General features: G+C 38.4%; 1 long non-coding RNA gene across 1 annotated transcript; it reads right to left on the bottom strand.

The window, feature by feature from the left end:
- Positions 1-621: 621 nt before the first annotated feature.
- LOC142181214 (uncharacterized) lies at positions 622-15480 on the bottom strand. The gene is made up of 2 exons (XR_012709723.1): positions 14923-15480; positions 622-1730 (listed from the first exon to the last, which is right to left on the bottom strand). It is a non-coding gene; the product is annotated as an uncharacterized LOC142181214 (long non-coding RNA).
- Positions 15481-15748: the final 268 nt, after the last annotated feature.

Below are 15748 nucleotides of genomic sequence, written 5' to 3'. Positions count from 1 at the left end.
GACCTTCCTTGAAACGAATCACGCGTACGTATATTCGTATTATATATTTTTTATAAATGTAAAGAATCGTGTCACGCATACGTGTACACAATACGATTGATAATATTTTTTATATTTTTTTTATAAAAATATATTATGGCCGAAATTGCGCGTGCTTAAAATAAAATTACGAACAATTCGTCACTCTTGTATGATTAAATAGTGAACTGCACATCTCGGGTTATATGAAATTAATTTAATATCCTCCGAAGAACCCCCTTTTATTAAAAGTTTGCTCGAAGTTGCGCGAACGCATACTCTAATTTTATTTTCAAGATCGCAATTATGTCACGCGAACATGTACACAATCCCGATGATAGATTAATTGAGAGCACCTATAGCATACTATAATATGATGCCCACCTTTCTTTACAAAACTCCATTTTCCTCACCGAATAACAACAATACAGGTACACAGTACTATTTTCGTGCAAAAGAAATCAAATAAATCTTAAATCAAGAAACTTTGACCTTTCAAATGCTAATACCGAATTACTCAATTCACTATATGACCATCTAATAACTCATTTTTTTATTTCTTATCCAAATCTTACCTAACCAAATCCCATTTCATAGCGAGAATAAGTAGAATACTCATATCTCAAATTGATTTAAAAAAAATAACTAATTCAATACAAGAAAACATCCAAAAATTACTAACTAAAGAAAACGGAACGGAGGAAGTATTTAATTTAAACAAACCAGCTAAAACGAATATAATACTGCATTTGAAACAATAGACAAAGAAAGGACCTTTATCGCCGAATATTCAACTGCTAAGATTTGTTTAGATCAACAAGGATCCCAGACCGTGTTACAACTGGATGTTTGTCCGAACCTCGTCGGCGACCGGCGACGGACTCAAACTCCTCAACAAGGTTTCAAGTTTGTTCTTCACAAGAAAATACTCATGTTTCGTGTGCTGCAGACATTGAACACACCCTCCAAAATTCCTTTGTTCACAAATGTTTCTGAAAACTATACAAGCATTCGTTACTCTTTGTGCACCTACACTGGAACTGCTACCCTTGAATTGATAATCTTTTCTTTTTGTGGTGGGCGGCTCCAAGATTGGCGAGAAAGAGAGAATTCAATGTTAGGGTGTTTTTCAGTGTTTAAAATCTGATCCTCTCTCTTGATGCAGCTCTCGGTTCTTTTTGTGTGTTAGCTGCTAGTTCTTCCCAGAAGAAGAGAATAATGATGGAGGATTTTTACCTAAATAGTGGGGCTCTCGATAGAGACGCAAATCTAGAGGGAGGGCCTTTCTTGCGCAGCTTTTGCTTCTTCTTTTTTTCCTTTTTTTTCAGCATTTTTTTTTCCCGTTCTTTCTCCTTCTCCTTCCTCCGTTTTAAGCTCTGATGATCAACCATTTAAAGGGCACTAATTAGTGTTATTTCCACTACCAAATTATCCTTTTCATTCTTTAATTGTCCATTAACTTAGTGCTTTTACCTAAATAGCTAGTGGCTCTCGATAGAGACGCAAATCTAGAGGGAGGGCCTTTCTTGCGCAGCTTTTGCTTCTTCTTTTTTTCCTTTTTTTTCAGCATTTTTTTTTCCCGTTCTTTCTCCTTCTCCTTCCTCCGTTTTAAGCTCTGATGATCAACCATTTAAAGGGCACTAATTAGTGTTATTTCCACTACCAAATTATCCTTTTCATTCTTTAATTGTCCATTAACTTAGTGCTTTTACCTAAATAGCTAGTGCACCACTATTATTTGTTAGCAGCCCCTATTCAATTATTGATGTTGAATTCCCAAATTATCCTAAAAACACTAACTAACTCTAAGTAGTAATTATCACAAATAATTAAATACCAAACTAAAAGAAAATCACAAAAATTTGACATTAAACACTAAAATGCAAAAATACGTTATTTTTTGTAATTTTTCATTTTGTAAAATAACAATTTACTAAATTAACCCGAAAAATATAAAAAATCAAATCCTAAGTGCAGATGCTATATTTTTGTATTTTTTTAATGCATTAATAAAATTAAACATGCACATAAAAACATGCAAACAATCAGGAAATCCGTACAATATTTCCTAAAAATAACACATAATTAAAGAAAAGACCTAATTTCCGGGATTATTTTGGAGTAATTTGTATGAGGCAAAAATCACGTGCTCACAGCTGCCCCTCTTTGTACGGAAACTCGAAGAGTTTTCAAGCAAAGATAAAGTGAGCGGATACGAGCGATTTTTGCCTGTTTGAATACTCCGTGGGAAGCATTTTTTTTTAAAAAAAAAAAAATTTGACCAGACCTTTGCTTCAAAGGTTTCCTACATATCCTGGGCTAAACAGGAATCAGGTCAATGTAGTTCGGGAGTTTTGGTAGCTGGGACTACCATGAGACTGTGATGTTACTGCTGTTTTGTGCTGCTTTTACTGCTTGCTGACCTCCTTATTACACCCTGCTTTAAAGGTAATAAAAAAAAACTAAACTAGACTATGGTACATGCATTATAAAATCTTATCTAGATCATGCCCTTGTGTTTCTTGTTGTCTTGATATCTTGGTGAGTCTTGGGCATTTGGCTTATTCCACATTCCCTTTCATTGTGTCCCGTATTTTCTCTCTGTTTGGGACTCTTGTTGTTTCCTGCTGGGGACTTTGTTGGACTCCTCTGCTTTATTGTCCTCTGACTTGGTCTTGAAATGTATGCCTCTGTTGTATGGGCGGGCTCCCAACTTCAATACTTGAAAATTAAAGACTGAAATGTATGCCTCTGTTATCTGGGCGGGCTCCCCACTTCAAATAAACAACTTTTGAAATAAACGCCATTCCTCTCTTCAGGCGGGCTCCTGACTTCAACAACAACTTCTAAAATAAAATGCCTTTCCTCTCTTCAGGCGAGCTCCTGATTTCAACAACAACTTTGAAAATAATCGCCATTACTCTTTTCAGGCGGGCTCCTGACTTCAACAACTTTAAAATAAAATCCTATTCGAGGGCGGATGAACCCGAAATATCCTATTCGAGGGTGGATGAACCCGAAATATCCTATTCGAGGGCGGATGAACCCGAAATATCCTATTCGAGGGCGGATGAACCCAAAATATCCTATTCGAGGGCAGATGAACCCAAAATATCCTATTCGAGGGCGGATGAACCCAAAATATCCTATTCGAGGGCGGATGAACCCAAAATATCCTATTCGAGGGCGGATGAACCCAAAATATCCTATTCGAGGGCGGATGAACCCAAAATATCCTATTCGAGGGCGGATGAACCCAACAATATCCTATTCGAGGGCGGATGAACCCAAAATATCCTATTCGAGGGCGGATGAACCCATTATATCCTATTCGAGGGCGGATGAACCCAAAATATCCTATTCGAGGGCGGATGAACCCAAAATATCCTATTCGAGGGCGGATGAACCCAAAATATCCTATTCGAGGGCGGATGAACCCAAAATATCCTATTCGAGGGCGGATGAACCCAACAATATCCTATTCGAGGGCGGATGAACATAAAATATCCTATTCGAGGGCGGAGGAACCCAAAATATCCTATTCGAGGGAGGATGAACCCAAAATAACATATTCGAGGGCGGACGAACCCAAAATATCCTATTCGAGGGCGGATGAACCCAAAATATCCTATTCGAGGGAGGATGAACCCAAAATATCCTATTCGAGGGCGGATGAACCCAACAATATCCTATTCGAGGGCGGATAAACCCAAAATATCCTATTCGAGGGCGGATGAACCCAAAATATCCTATTCGAGGGCGGATGAACCCAAAATATCCTATTCGAGGGCGGATGAACCCAAAATATCCTATTCGAGGGCGGATGAACCCAAAATATCCTATTCGAGGCCGGTTGAACCCAAAATATCTTATTCGAGGGCGGATGAACCCAAAATATCCTATTCGAGGGCGGATGATCCCATTATATCCTATTCGAGGGCGGATGAACCCATTATATCCTATTCGAGGGCGGATGAACCCATTATATCCTATTCGAGGGCGGATGAACCCATTATATCCTATTCGAGGGCGGATGAACCCATTATATCCTATTCGAGGGCGGATGAACCCAAAATATCCTATTCGAGGGCGGATGAACCCAAAATATCCTATTCGAGGGCGGATGAACCCAAAATATCCTATTCGAGGGCGGATGAACCTAAAATATCCTATTCGAGGGCGGATGATCCCATTATATCCTATTCGAGGGCGGATGAACCCATTATATCCTATTCGAGGGTGGATGAACCCAAAATATCCTATTCGAGGGCGGATGAACCCATTATATCCTATTCGAGGGCGGATGAACCCAAAATATCCTATTCGAGGGCGGATGAACCCAAAATATCCTATTCGAGGGCGGATGAACCCAAAATATCCTATTCGAGGGCGGATGAACCCAAAATATCCTATTCGAGGGCGGATGAACCCAAAATATCCTATTCGAGGGCGGATGAACCCAAAATATCCTATTCGAGGGCGGATGAACCCAAAATATCCTATTCGAGGCCGGTTGAACCCAAAATATCTTATTCGAGGGCGGATGAACCCAAAATATCCTATTCGAGGGCGGATGATCCCATTATATCCTATTCGAAGGCGGATGAACCCATTATATCCTATTCGAGGGCGGATGAACCCATTATATCCTATTCGAGGGCGGATGAACCCATTATATCCTATTCGAGGGCGGATGAACCCATTATATCCTATTCGAGGGCGGATGAACCCAAAATATCCTATTCGAGGGCGGATGAACCCAAAATATCCTATTCGAGGGCGGATGAACCCAAAATATCCTATTCGAGGGCGGATGAACCCAAAATATACTATTCGAGGGCGGATGAACCTAAAATATCCTATTCGAGGGCGGATGATCCCATTATATCCTATTCGAGGGCGGATGAACCCATTATATCCTATTCGAGGGCGGATGAACCCAAAATATCCTATTCGAGGGCGGATGAACCCAAAATATCCTATTCGAGGGCGGATGAACCCAAAATATCCTATTCGAGGGCGGATGAACCCAAAATATCCTATTCGAGGGCGGATGAACCCAAAATATCCTATTCGAGGGCGGATGATCCCATTATATCCTATTCGAGGGCGGATGAACCCATTATATCCTATTCGAGGGCGGATGAACCCAAAATATCCTATTCGAGGGCGGATGAACCCAAAATATCCTATTCGAGGGCGAATGAACCCAATATATCCTATTCGAGGGCGGATGAACCCATTATATCCTATTCGAGGGCGGATGAACCCAAAATATCCTATTCGAGGGCGGATGAACCCAAAATATCCTATTCGAGGGCGGATGATCCCATTTTCAAAATCTTGAAATTGTCTTACCTCCGACTGTTTTTCTTCGAATTGTGTTGTCTTGTTATCTCTTAAAACTTGAATTGATTTCCTCGTTCCTCCGAGAAAATTTTCGACAATGGCAGAAAATCTTCTGCCCCAGTTTTGGTGCTTTTCCTTGTTCTCTAGGTGGACGCCTGACTTCTGATATTTCAACTGTTCTTCCTTGTTCTCCAGGTGGATGCCTGATTACTAATACTTCAACTGTTCTTCCTTGTTCTCCAGGTGGACGCCTGACTGCTAATACTTCCATTTCTCTTCCTTGTTCTCCAGGTGGATGCCTGATTGATGTTTCTTTCATTGCTCTTCCTTGTTCTCCAGGTGGACGCCTGATTGCTAATACTTCCATTACTCATCCTTGTTCTCTAGGTGGACGCCTGACTGTTGGGGATAATACCACTGGGGGAGTCTCCTTTCTTTCCCTCCTTCAAATTCAATTTTTTTTTCTTAACACTGCTGGGGATAAAAGTGTTATCTTCTTGGGATAACGTTGTTGAGGATAACACTTCTGGGGAATTTTATCCCTTCAAATCGATGCTTCATTCTTCTGGAAGCTGCTGGGGAGGATAATGGCTCTTTGCTTTTCTGAGCACAAATGTCATCCCTTTGTTCTATCTGCTGGGGATCAACTTCCTCCATTGGAAGCTTATTATGTTGGGGGCAACCCTGGTTCAAAGACCACTTCCTTGGTGCTATCTTTATTCTTCCCCAAATGGGTACCTGATTTCCAGAAAATTTTCTAACTGAAAGAAAATTTTCTTCCCCAGTTTGCATTTTCCCTTATGGTCTTCACTGCCATTCCCTTTACCTGTTTCAAACCAAACAAAATTTGTTAGTTTAAAACCCCGGTGGTTGGTTATGATACTCATACTGGGATGGTTTTTCCCTTTCTCCCTTCCCCACTCTATGTTGTCCGACCCTCTTGGAACTTGGTCGAAAATCTGTCGGGGATGCTCCTACATCTCGATGATCTGCCGGGGGCCCTCTTGGAATTAGGTCCACAATTTTCTCAACTGTTGTTTTCCTGTTTTTCTCTAACTTCCCTTGGAAATTTGGTTCTATTGGGATCTAGGCCCCTTTCATCATTTGGTCTTGCGACCAACTTCTTTTCTCTTTATTGCCTTATCTTTGGCATGTCCTATTCGCATTTTGCTTTGCATCATTTTGGCAACTGGTAGTAAGCTCTGAAAATCCTTTTCAAAAACAAACTGCTGGGAAGGTAAAGTCTTTTAAACCAAGAAATGAAAAAGTGATGATTTCAAAAAATAGAAAAAGAAGAAGTCTTTCTGAACAAATGCTAGGGAAAAGTAAAGAAAAGAACTTATCTGAATGATATAACCGATTCCAACGATCATATCGCGCATTCCGGATTAATCAACCCAGTCTATTTGTATCAATCAAATTCCAGACGGCCTCATGTTGCTGGGGATAAACAGGCACTCAACTCTTTGCCAAATGCGGATCCTTCCCGCCAATCTTGTCTTGTCGCCTCATAGTGCCCTTCGAGGAGTTTTCACTAATAAGACTCTCTCATTTCTCTCAACTCCCGTCGCCTTATGGTGCCTCTGAAGGTTTTCACCGATAAGACTTTCTCATTTTATTTTATTTTTTAGCTGGGGATTGGAGTGTTGCCGATATGACTCTCTCTGTTGGGGATTCTTTCGGCTATCAATTCATTTCCAGCTTATGATCTTCTTCTTTGCTGGGGATCAGAGTGTTATTCCCGATTTCCATTTGAATTGACTTAGCAATTCTCAGATACTGATCGGGAGGTCTTTTTGGACATCAATAGGGGTTTTTGTGTATGGCTGAAAGGAGAAGGGGGTATCCAAAGTTCAAAAATAATTTTTAGGGGTAAAATAGTACAACTCTTGGAATCAAACTTTCTTGACAAAATTACAAGCGCCAACTTCTGCCCCAGTTTTTCTTGCTCGGGGATTTTTATTTTGTCACACTATGTTACCTTATGCACACTATGTTACACTATGACCGAGCCGTGAGGCGCCTACGTATCCTTCTTTGAGGAATCAGGTCAAACGTAGTTCCCAATTTTTTTTTTCTTTTTTTTTGACTTTTCTTTTGTTCTTATTATCATTACTTTTTTCGTTTTCATTACTGATTCCAAAAGAGGGGTATGAAAGAGTAAATAAGGCTCAAAAGGGGAAGAAAAGGTCAAAGTGTTTGGATAGAAGAAAGAATTGCCTCCGTCATTTCATTCTCTAATAAATGCTAAGTACAAACAAACAACAATTATAATTACCAGAAATCATAATATCTCTTAACTGCGTCAGAATTGATAGCCATGTCGACGCATTTCCCTTCGATATCTGTTGATCATAAAGCGTCATCGGGCTTGCTCTGTTTAGATTGCGATAATCAACACACACCTCGGATTTTCCGTCTTCTTCTTCTTATTATTATTATTATTTTTTTCATTGGCACCACATTAGCCCACCAATCAGGATATCGAGCGGCCCGAATAACCTTAGTATTCAGCTGTTTGGTCACTTCTTCCTTAATCTTCCCACTCACGTTGGTTTTGAACTTCCTCAATTTTGCTGGACGGGGGGTAATGCCGGGTCAGTGGGCAATTTTTGAACCACTAAATTGGTGCTTAAGCCCGGCATGTCGTCGTATGACCATGCAAAATGTTTTGAATTCAGTAAGTGCTTTGATTAGTTCTTCCCTGATGTTTGGTTCCATGTGGATGCTTATCTTAGCTTCCCTGATGTCATCCGCATCCCCTAGATTGACGACTTTCGTGTCATTTGAGTTGGGCTTTTTTTTTTTCAAATTGGCTCAACTCTCTGTTAATTTCTTCGAAGGCTTCATCCTTATCGTATTCCGACTTATCATCACAATCTTGTACTATAAGTTCGAAATCAGATTGATTTTTTTTTAGACTAGGTTGAAGATCCGTCGTGCATGCCATGTCATTAGAACCAGTAGAAAGAGAACTGTTCAGAAGAGAAAAATAAGGAGAAAAATTAAAACAAAATAAGGAATGAGAAAAGAAAAAAAACTTTCACTTTATTAAAATACGGGATAGCAAGGTTTCACACTTTGGCGAGCACAGGAAAGATCTGGATTACAACCCTGGAATAATCCAGACAACAAAAAGAAAATCAGAGCGCACTACCAAGACTCCCTTCGTATAGGAAGAGGAGTAGCCATTCAATTGTTGATTTTTGCTTTCAACCCCACAAACTGCACATCTGCCTCGTTGGACCCTTTTCCCAACACCATAATTGGCTTGGCATCCACCTTTTCCAACTATACCACCGCTTTTCCACTGGTTAACATTTCTTTTGAACCGACACGGATCATCATCACTGTTTGTGAGGGTTTCTTTGGCTTCCCTCCTTCGTGCATTAGCTCAATCATGTGGGTTTCAAGGTGTGCTGGCAACAGGTTCTGATTGATGTTGGGTGCCTCTGGTGTCTGAACCTCAATCTTGTTGGTGTCAATAAGATTCTGTACTGCATGTTTCAACTTCCAACATTTCTCGGTATCATGTCCGGGAGCCCCCGAACAATACTCACAGCTTACCGAGTGGTCCATATTTTTGGGAAGGGGATTTGGCAATCTAGGCTCAACAGGACTCAACAAGCCTAACTGCCTTAATTTGTGGAACACGGCAGTATAGGTTTCCCCCAACTCAGTGAATGTTCTTTGTATTTTTTCATTTCTGAAAGCCTGATTTCCCCGGAAACCTACCCCTGGAGGGTTCTTGTAGGCTCTTGGTGGTGAATAGGTGTTTTGCAGTGGTGTATGTGTGTTCTGGGGAGCCGGTGCGCGCCATTGCGAGCGAACCGGAGGCTGAGTGTATGTTTGGGCTTGGTTAATAGAAGAATGAGGCTCCGAAGGGTGATAGTAGTGTTGGGATGAATTGTGGTGGTAAGTTGATTGGCAAGGTCGTTGTTGATTATAGTAAGGCGGTGAACCTCTGGGTCCTGACCAAATTCCTGAATCAACTACCGCTGCTTCCTCTCTCTTCTTTCTTCCGATTTCTCCTACCCCGTCTTGAATAGCTTGAGTAGCTGCCTTAATTGCTGAATAGCTCATAATTTTATTTGTCTTGAGGCCTTCTTCCACCATACCTCCCATCTTCACTACCTCGTTGAATGATTTCCCTACCGCTGAAACCAAATGGGCATAGTAAGTTGGTTCCAAGGCTTGGAGGAAGTAGTCTACCATTTCACTCTCCTTCATAGGAGGATCCACTCTTGCTGCCTGTTCTCTCCACCGGAAGCCATACTCTCTGAAACTTTCATTGTGTTTCTTCTAAAATTTTGTCAAAGATAGTCGATCTGGGATGATTTCCAGATTGTATTGGAAATGGTGTGTGAATGCCTGTGCTAGGTCATCCCAGGTGTACCATCTCCCATGGTCCTGGCGTGTATACCACTCCAAAGCTGATCCGCTTAAACTTTGACTGAAGTAAGCCATCAATAATTCGTCCTTTCCCCCAGCTCCTCGCATCTTGCTGCAGAAACCCCTTAAGTGGGTTACTGGGTCGCCGTGCCCATTGTATAGGTCAAATTTAGGCATCTTGAAACCAATTGGTAATTGTACATTTGGGAACAAGCACAAATCCTTGTAAGCTACACTGACTTGCCCACCTAATCCCCGCATGTCTCGGAATGATTGTTCTAGACTTTTGACCTTCCTGAACATTTCTTCTTGTTCAGCATTTTTGGCTGGCTTGTCAATTTCGGTTGGGATATCAAAATGAGGAGCAGTTGAATGGATTTCGGAGGCTTTGAGGGTGGGCTCCAGGGGGTAATATTGGTTGTCCTGGGCCTGGAATGTAGGCTCACTAGGAGATTTGTGGAATGTAGCCGGGGGAGGTGCTACGAAAACAGGAGTCACAGGTGGAGGAAAGTATGAAACTGGTTTTGGAGGTGGAGACTGCGGTGTCTGAGAGGTGGTTCCTCGGTAGTGTTGGTAAATGGGGAAATTTGGGGATAATTTAGTGATAATATTATCCTGAGTTTGGGTCATTGATGGAGCAGGGTTAGTTGGGTAAGATAGGGGTAACTGCCATGTAGACCAAGCCTGGTACATTTCAGCCATTTGCTGTTTGAGTTTAAACATCTCTTCTTTCATTTTCCCGACATCCATCTCCTCTAGCTCAATACCTGTGTCAACATCTGGGATAGACATACTTTCGGGTATTGGTCCTTTTGATCTCGTGTGATAATGATAATATGCCAGTATACTCTTTAGAGAAACTAACTGCTTGAATTCTGGAAATGAACAAACTTGTTAGTTTTGAGAATTTAACACATATATAATTACACGTTGAGATGCAATGCTCCTAGACAAATATCCCCTTTCTATTATGCATTTGCTCGACTGCTTGTGTCGTCCCAGTTTTCTTGAAAATTTTATTCACTTATATTTTATTTTATTTTATTATAAATATTTTATTGTGGTGGTCGAATCTTATGGAGATTGCCTACGTATCATGACCCCGCATGAATCAGACCTTGCGTAGTTCGGACCAATAAAAGATGAACAATACTAATCATTTTTTTTTCAATTTTCATATTAAAATAAACTGGGTTTCAATGGTTTGAAGATGACCTACAAACTCGAAAATCAAACAACCCACATATTTTAATCAAAAGATTTACAAACTCAAAAACAAACGGCCAGCTTCCTTTCCCCGTTTGACAAATGCAACCAAACGATTATTTTTGCAAATGTGGCCCCTTCCAAATTTTGAGGCCGGAGAGGATTATTTTATGACACTTTAAAAACTTGTCCATTCTTTTACGAAAATAGTCTTTCGACAACTGAAAGATACTCTAGGGCTATTTCGGCAAGAACGGTTTAAGACACTGTCGAAGCTAGCTCGACTTATTTTTGACTAAAAAAAAATTCACCTGACCGTTGACTCTTTGTTTTTTTTCTCAAATTACAATAAAAACCAGGTGTTGCAACACGGCCCTTCAGCGCCTCGGGGACGAAGATTTTTTAAGGCTGTGTGGGTCAACTGAACCAAATTTTAAAAAATGACCCAAAGGTGGCTGTTTATGCAAAGTCAGCCTTCCGGCGCCCCTTTCGGGAACATTCGGCTATGTCTTGATAAAACAGCGTCACCCGACTTCTTTATGACAAAACTAAAATTTGACATATTTTTTTTTGGCTATTTTGTTTTAGCAAAAAGTGGAGGCTGGACACTGCCCGGCTTATTTATGAAAAAATTAAAATTTTGACATGTTTTTTATTTATTTATTTATTGGTTTTTGGCTTATTTTAGCAAAAAGGGGGTTGGACCCGATGAGGGTTGCCTACGTATCTCACATCCGGTGAGAATCAAACCCGCGTAGTTCGGGCAGGTCATGATTAAAGTAAGTAAACTAATTTTAAATTATTATTATTGAATTTGTAAAAGAACTGCTTTGAAAGAAGAAATGAAGTATATATTTTTTTTTGAATTTTTGATTGATTTTCTTTTTGAAAGAAAGACTTCTAAGAATTCCTTTTCTTTTGATTTGAACTTTGAGAATTTCAAAAGTAAAAGGAAGATTTTTTTTTGTTTTTTCTTATTCTAAGAAGAAAGAAAATATTTTTTTTGAATTTTACCTTTTAATAAAAAAAATGCTTTCTAAAAAAAATATTTTTTGAATTTTGAATTTTCTTTTCAACTTTTAAAGAAGAAGGAAAATATTTTCGAATTTGTTTTATTTTATATATATATTTTTAATAATTAAAAAGACTTTCTTAAAGAAGTCAATAATGGAAAATATTTTTGAATTTTTTGTTTTGAAAATTGGGAGTCTAAAAAAAACTTTTCTAGACTTTTTGGCAGGACAAATATTTTTGCAACAAATAAAGATATATATATATTTTTGGAAATAAAGAAAAACTTTTTGGATTTTTATATATATATATATATATATATATATATATATATATTTGCAACAAATAATAAAACCACTTTCAACGCGACTCTTTTTATTTTATTATTTTGAATTTTTCAGAAATGAATAAAAAAACTATTTTAAAAGTAAGACTCTTTTTCATTGTCATTTTCAGGGGAAGACAAACTATTTTCCTTTATATATATATATATATATATATATATATATATATATATATATATATTTTGAAAAATAAGACAGAACAACGATTTTTTTTTCTTTCTATTTTTTCTTTAGTTTTAATAAAACATTTTTTTTTTCATTTTCTCAAAATTTCGGCAGAGTTTTGACAGTATTTGGGCATTGATTTTTTTTTCAAAAATAAACAGTCAATTCCCTAACCGCTATTTCTTTTTTTCAATTTTAAAATATTATTCATGATATTCAAAAGTCAGTCAACACACAAATCCGGATCAAATAAATGCACAAGTAGCAGCAAGTAAGATGTATCAGGATGGTCATTTTTTTTGGTACACCTGTCCTAGACAGACCCAACCCCTGTGTTGAGTCTCCAAAGTCAAATGCACGTGATGCAAACAATCGCTCCTACTAGGGATCCGGCATGAAGCTGAGTTATTCTAAGTGAAAAAACCTGAGGCATATTGATCTAGCCCTGGCTTACCCAAACGGACAGTTTGAGTCGAAGCGGGGGCAACGTACCGAGAGCACGAAAGTCTACCCGGCCTAGTTACTTGTCCCAACTTCGTCTTATTTGGTATGACTTTAACAGAAAGGTGGGCCACGCGCACGTGTGCACCATAAATTTAGAAGACTCAGAAAGAAGGGGGTTTCGTAGCAGTTGTATATATTCATAATTCAAATAATATTAAAGCGGTAAAAGTGTCATTTAGCACATTGGGCATATATCATGTAAAAAAAATCAGATAATAAATAAAGCCAACTATAACAATTATTTTAAGCTCGAATTCTTGAACCCTGAACCAGAGATTCTGGGTTCGTTCCCCAGCAGAGTCGCCAGAGCTGTCGCACCTCCTTTTTTCCGCCCCCGCGGGAGGCGCGTAGGGAGTTTTCTCCAATTAAAGGACAGTCGAAACGGGATTTGTTTATTTGTTTCAGAGTCGCCACCTGGGAATTTTAAGGTGTCCCAAGTCACCGGTTTTAATCCCTGAATCGAGGAGAATATGACTCTGTTTGTTATTCTGCGAACCAGAAATCCTGAGTAAGGAATTCTGTTAATTCGGGAGAAGGTGTTAGGCATTCCCAAATTCCGTGGTTCTAGCACGGTCGCTTAACCATTTTTATACTTGGCTTAATTATCTTGATTTACTAAATACCCTTTTTCTTGTTACCTGATTTTATTACCGCTTTTGTTTAGATTGTTTACAATTATAGACCTTCCTTGAAACGAATCACGCGTACGTATATTCGTATTATATATTTTTTATAAATGTAAAGAATCGTGTCACGCATACGTGTACACAATACGATTGATAATATTTTTTATATTTTTTTTATAAAAATATATTATGGCCGAAATTGCGCGTGCTTAAAATAAAATTACGAACATTCGTCACTCTTGTATGATTAAATAGTGAACTGCACATCTCGGGTTATATGAAATTAATTTAATATCCTCCGAAGAACCCCCTTTTATTAAAAGTTTGCTCGAAGTTGCGCGAACGCATACTCCAATTTTATTTTCAAGATCGCAATTATGTCACGCGAACATGTACACAATCCCGATGATAGATTAATTGAGAGCACCTATAGCATACTATAATATGATGCCCACCTTTCTTTACAAAACTCCATTTTCCTCACCGAATAACAACAATACAGGTACACAGTACTATTTTCATGCAAAAGAAATCAAATAAATCTTAAATCAAGAAACTTTGACCTTTCAAATGCTAATACCGAATTACTCAATTCACTATATGACCATCTAATAAATCATTTTTTTATTTCTTATCCAAATCTTACCTAACCAAATCCCATTTCATAGCGAGAATAAGTAGAATACTCATACCTCAAATTGATTTAAAAAAAATAACTAATTCAATACAAGAAAACATCCAAAAATTACTAACTAAAGAAAACGGAACGGAGGAAGTATTTAATTTAAACAAACCAGCTAAAACGAATATAATACTGCATTTGAACCAATAGACAAAGAAAGGACCTTTATCGCCGAATATTCAACTGCTAAGATTTGTTTAGATCAACAAGGATCCCAGACCGTGTTACGACCGGATGTTTGTCCGAACCTCGTCGGCGACCGGCGACGGACTCAAACTCCTCAACAAGGTTTCAAGTTTGTTCTTCACAAGAAAATACTCATGTTTCGTGTGCTGCAGACATTGAACACACCCTCCAAAATTCCTTTGTTCACAAATGTTTCTGAAAACTATACAAGCATTCGTTACTCTTTGTGCACCTACGTTGGAACTGCTACCCTTGAATTGATAATCTTTTCTTTTTGTGGTGGGCGGCTCCAAGATTGGCGAGAAAGAGAGAATTCAATGTTAGGGTGTTTTTCAGTGTTTAAAATCTGATCCTCTCTCTTGATGCAGCTCTCGGTTCTTTTTGTGTGTTAGCTGCTAGTTCTTCCCAGAAGAAGAGAATAATGATGGAGGATTTTTACCTAAATAGTGGGGCTCTCGATAGAGACGCAAATCTAGAGGGAGGGCCTTTCTTGCGCAGCTTTTGCTTCTTCTTTTTTTCCTTTTTTTTCAGCATTTTTTTTTCCCGTTCTTTCTCCTTCTCCTTCCTCCGTTTTAAGCTCTGATGATCAACCATTTAAAGGGCACTAATTAGTGTTATTTTCACTACCAAATTATCCTTTTCATTCTTTAATTGTCCATTAACTTAGTGCTTTTACCTAAATAGCTAGTGCACCACTATTATTTGTTAGCAGCCCCTATTCAATTATTGATGTTGAATTCCCAAATTATCCTAAAAACACTAACTAACTCTAAGTAGTAATTATCACAAATAATTAAATACCAAACTAAAAGAAAATCACAAAAATTTGACATTAAACACTAAAATGCAAAAATACGTTATTTTTTGTAATTTTTCATTTTGTAAAATAACAATTTACTAAATTAACCCGAAAAATATAAAAAATCAAATCCTAAGTGCAGATGCTATATTTTTGTATTTTTTTAATGCATTAATAAAATTAAACATGCACATAAAAACATGCAAACAATCAGGAAATCCGTACAATATTTCCTAAAAATAACACATAATTAAAGAAAAGACCTAATTTCCGGGATTATTTTGGAGTAATTTGTATGAGGCAAAAATCACGTGCTCACACTTACTAGTGGTCCAATGATAATATAGTAAAAATGTGAGGTGGTAGGGAATTTTATTAAAACAATAATTATAATTCATAAAGCCAGATAGCAGGTAAACATCTTCCCAAATAATAATGGATTTCCAAAGATTTACTTTTTATTATC

The sequence above is a fragment of the Nicotiana tabacum genome, chromosome 5 (assembly GCF_000715075.1).
Source record: "Nicotiana tabacum cultivar K326 chromosome 5, ASM71507v2, whole genome shotgun sequence".
NCBI lineage: Eukaryota > Viridiplantae > Streptophyta > Magnoliopsida > Solanales > Solanaceae > Nicotiana > Nicotiana tabacum.
Note: the sequence above shows the minus strand (reverse complement) of the source record. Positions and strands in the feature narration are given on the sequence as shown.